This window comes from Leptonychotes weddellii, chromosome 8 (genome assembly GCF_054177405.1).
Source record: "Leptonychotes weddellii isolate Sample4059 chromosome 8, ASM5417740v2, whole genome shotgun sequence".
NCBI lineage: Eukaryota > Metazoa > Chordata > Mammalia > Carnivora > Phocidae > Leptonychotes > Leptonychotes weddellii.
In genome coordinates this window covers 24,826,071-24,830,985 of record NC_138376.1, presented here as the reverse complement: position 1 = coordinate 24,830,985, position 4,915 = coordinate 24,826,071, and positions in this window count along the sequence as shown.

Genomic DNA, 4,915 nt, shown 5'->3' with positions numbered 1-4,915 from the left:
CGGGGGAAATCGGAGGGGTAGACGAACCATGAGAGACGATGGACTCTGAAAAACAAACTGAGGGTTCTAGAGGGGAGGGGGGTGGGAGGATGGGTTAGCCTGGTGGTGGGTATTGAGGAGGGCACATTCTGCATGGAGCACTGGGTGTTATGCACAAACAATGAATCATGGAACACTTCATCTAAAACTAATGATGTAAGGTATGGGGATTAACATAAGAATAAAAAAAAATAAGATGCTGAGATTTCAGGATTTATTTGTTTCTAAGTTCTAGCTTTTCTTGTTCTGACTAATGTATCATCAGGCAACTGCCAAATTTATATTTTTCTCTCAGCCACCAATCCTCCTTCTGTGCACCCTACTAGTTACTCAGAATCATCCATGGAGGAAGCCATAGCCTCTCCTAAATGTGTTCCTCTCCCACGTTCCCCATTTTCGTGATCCAGCAGCCTCCTGGGCCAAAAACGCCGCCCCTTGCCCTGCACCCCACTTCGCACCTTGGGTCGGTGGCTAAGTCTTCACCGTTCTCCCTGCCGTCTCTGGACTTCATGCCCTCACCGCCTATCGCCCTGGACGGTGGGACAGCCCCCCGCGACTCCCCCAGCTTCCAGCCTTCATCTCGGTTCCGTAAACATGTGGCTCCCTGCCTTCTGGCTTGTGTCTTTGCTGGGAGAAATCTGCCGTCATCCTGATCTTTGTCCTTTCATATACAGTGTCTCTTTCCTCTGGCTGTTTTTAAAGATTTTTCTCTTTACCGCTCTTTTAAGCAATTTGATTATGATGTGCCTTGGTATGGCATTTCTTCATGTTTCTCGTGCTTGGGTTTTGTGGAGCTTCTGGGATCTGTGGGTTTTTATGGTTTTCATATTTAGGAAGTTTTTGGCCATTATTTCTTCAAAACTTTCCATCCTCTCTATCTTCTCTCCTTCGGGGACTTTTATACACATGTATTAGGTCTCAAAGTTGTCCAATAACTCAGTGATGCTCTATTCTTTCATTTTGTAGACTTTTTATTACTATGTCTTCAAGTTCACTAACCTTTTTTCCTGCGGTATCCAGCTGCTGTTAATTGTTTCTAGTGCATTTTTCATCTCAGTACGTAGCTTTCATCTCTAGAGGTTTGAGTGGGTCTTTTTCATACCTTCCATGTTTCTAGTTAAATGTTCATTTTCCTCTGGCTTCCTGAACATGTGGAATACAGTTACAATAACTGAATATCCTTGTTGGTTTCAATTGATTGATTGATCTTCTCATTATGAGCTGCATATTCATCCTTCTTTGTGTACCTGATAATTTTTTTTAAAGATGTATTTATTTGTTTTAGACAGCAAGAGAGAAAGAGAGAGCAAGAGAGTGAGCGTGGGGAGGGGCAGAGGGAGAGGGAGAGAGAGGATCTTCAAGCAGACTTCCTCCTGAGTGTGGAGCTCAATCCCAGGACCCTGAGATTATGACCTGAGCCGAAATCAAGAGTTGGACGCTTAACCAACTGAACCACCCAGGAATTCCATATTGGATGCCAGATATTGTGAATTTTATCTAATAAGGTGCTGGTTATTTTTGTATACACATAAATATTCTTGAGCTTTTCCGGAATGTGGTTAAGTTACTTGGAAACAGTTCGATCCTTTCAGGTCTTGCTTTCAAGCTTTGTTAGGGAGGGCCAGAGTGGCATTTCATCAGGCCTCGTTCTGCCCCACTATGAAGCAAAATCTCTAGGCTTCCTGCTCTGGCTGGTGGGGCATGCGTAATCCCAGGGATCGTTCCCTCTAAGCAGCTTCAGCCTGCTTCCTGCTAGAACCTGATTGCTCTCCAGCTGAGCTCTGGAGGGAGGACTCTTTGGGATTCTCTCTATGTAGCCGTCTCCTCTCTGACCTCTGACCTGTGAACTCTACCCACCTTGGCCTCTCTGTCTACCCAAACGCAGGAAACTCCAGGCTCTGCCTGGGTCTCCTCTCCTCAGGCCAGAGCCTGGAAGCTCTCTCTGGGCATATGGGGAACAATTGCAGGGCTCACCTCATTTGTTCTCATGTCTCAGGGACCACTGCCATTTGTTGCTTGACGTCCAATGTTTGAGAACCAGGGGTTCATGTGTTTCGTGCATTTTGTTGCTGCTTCAGACAGGAAGGTAAATCTGGGCCTTGCTACTTCATTTTGGTTGGAAGTGGAAGTATCCTCTTGTCTTTCTAAGATGCAGATAAGCCCAGGTTATTCCCTGCTCATTTTTATCAGAGGTTCCTTGGTGAGGTTGGCCTAATAACAAGAAGGGCTAACTCAGTGCCAGGCACTACTCTAAGTCCAACACGCATCAGATAGTTTCACCTTTGCAAAGACTGTGTGAGGGGAGTACTGATTTTGTTGTCCGCTTTACAGATGGAGACACCGAGGCTCACAGAGGTTAAATAACTTGCTCAGGCGCACACAGCCAGGAGGTGGTGGAGCTGGGATTTGAACCCAGGCGGTCCAGCTCTGGTGCTCACCCTTAGCCTCCAATCTGCATTGTTTCTCTAAAACCCACTAACTGGCTTCTGCCCGCCGTTCCTTTCTCCCTACGGTTGTTTCTCGAGCACTGCCACGTGCCCAGGTTCGCTGCTAGATACTGGAGATGTGGAGCAATGAGCTGGATGAAATAATTATGAACCAAAGGGGAAGTGGAGGGTAGGTCCGTGCACCCGGAGCTTAGGGGCTCTGAGTCCATTTCCTGAAGGAGTAGCGCCTGAGCCAGTCCCAGAAGGATGAGAGGTCTGTAAGCTAGAAAGAGGAAAGACTATTTCAGGGATGAACAAAGGGACAGAGGTGATAAATAACATGATATTTGGGAAGAGGAGCCAAGTGGGGCATTGGGAAGATGGGGATGAGCACTATAGGGGTGAGAGATGAACCTGGGGAGGTGAGCAAAGGTGAGGGGAGGAGGGCCTTGTAGGGTCTGCCAAGTGGCCTGGACTTTCTTCTGAGGAGGGAGTGACCTGGTCAGAACTGCAAAGTGGGATGGGCATTCTAAGGATGATGGTTTGGAAGGGCCTGGCCTGCAGACTGGGAGACCTGTGGAGGCCACTGCCTTGAGCCTGCTGAGAAGTGAGGACCTGGAGAAAAGTGAGGAGCTCGAGGGGAGCAGCCACCTTGGACTCAGGGATTGGAGCCAAGCTTAAGGGGGCAGAGCCACATTACAGTCTAGGAGCACCCAGCTCTGGACCGTTTGTGTGGGAGAACTCAACTTCTGTCTTCAAGCCATTATATTTTACAGCCTCTGTAACAGCAGCTTAGTATGTTCTTGAACTAATGTATCTATATGCCGCTGATTCTTCATCATGCTGCTTTGACTTTCCTACCCTTGCCTTAACTGTTGCCTATGTTGGTCCCTGTACCAGGGATGCATTCCTTCTGCCACCTCCACCTGCACTTGCTTGGACAATGGTCACCATAAAGTCAAGATTCTACCTTGGTATTTCTTCCTCTGGGAAAGTCCTGCTGTGCCTCCACTCCGCTCCACTTTCTTGTGTTTTCTTGACCACTTCTGTATCCAAGACCACAAGCTTCTCAGGGGCTGGCCATATCTTATTCCTCTTTGTGTGGCCAGTGCCCCCTTCTAGTGGGGACTCAATCAATACATGGTGGTTGAATGATTCTGAGAAGTGGGAGTGGAGAGTGCATCATGGGGCTGTTAGGAGAATTCAGTGAGCCCACTGTGACAGTCAGGTGGGCTAGGTTATGCTGTGTAACAAACGACTACAAATTCTTAGGGACTTAAAACCACAAAGATTTTGTGCCTTGCTTGCGGGTCAAGGGGAGAGGGCTCTGCTCCTATCATAGTGACTCAGGGACTGCAGATGCTGGAGGCTCCCCCATCATTTCCACACACGCTTTCTTAGCAGGAGAAGATCATGTGCAGAATTTGCATAACAGTTCTTAAATGCTTCCACCTGAAAATGAAGCAATCCTTTCTGCTCATATTGCATTGGTCAGAGCAGATTCTATAACCCCATATAACTTCAAAGGGACGAGGATTTGTAATCCTGTGTGTCTGTTAGGACATGTTGGTTAGCAGTGGTGATGTCTGCCACAGTCGGTTATGTAAAAGGTCTGGTACAATATTGAGAATGCAGTGCAGTGATCAACCAGGGCTTGGTTTTGCTCCCTAGTCATTCATCATTCAACATGTGTTTCACCATACACCGTGGTGAAAGACAGGTAATGTTCCTTGTCTCACGGAGCTTATGGTCAAGTGTGGGAAGAAGGGCAGACATTTCTCAAATCATCACGCTCATATGTAAGTAATTACAGTTTGTAATAAGTGCTCTGAAAGCAAAGAACAGGGTCCCATGAAAGAGAATAATGGTGTGTGTGTGTGTGTCTGTGTGTCTGTTTATAATAGGATGTAGATTCAGGGAAGTCCTCTCTGAAGAGGGTGCTTTGAGAGGAGACTCAAAGAAAAAGGAAGTCAGGGGACAAGTGTGGGGGAAGAACGTTTCAGGCAAAGGGAACAGTATGTGCAAAGGCACTGGGGTGGGAAGGCGTCTGGCAAGGAGGCTGAGTCTGGTGCACAATGACTTGGTGGGAGTATGAAGGAAGTGAGGATAGAGAGGCCCAGGACCTGGTACCATGCAGCCAGAAGGCTTCTGGAAAGCTTTAACCAGGATGGGGCCTGACATGCACTTTTAATGACTTCTGAACTGTTTGTACATCCAGGGCTCAGGCCACAGCCTCTTTTGCTTCTCCAACTGTTTTCCCCCCAGGGGCTCTCATCAGGTCCTGTGACTTTGACTCCCAGATGTGCATCTTTAGCTCTGTTCTTGCACCTAAACTCGACCCCTGTGGTCCCCTGCCTACTCCTCAGCTCTGCCAGTGTAAGGTAGGGAAAAGTTTCCCTCCACCCTCTTAGGGTCCCTGGCTGGGTCTGAAAATTAAAACAAAGACATAT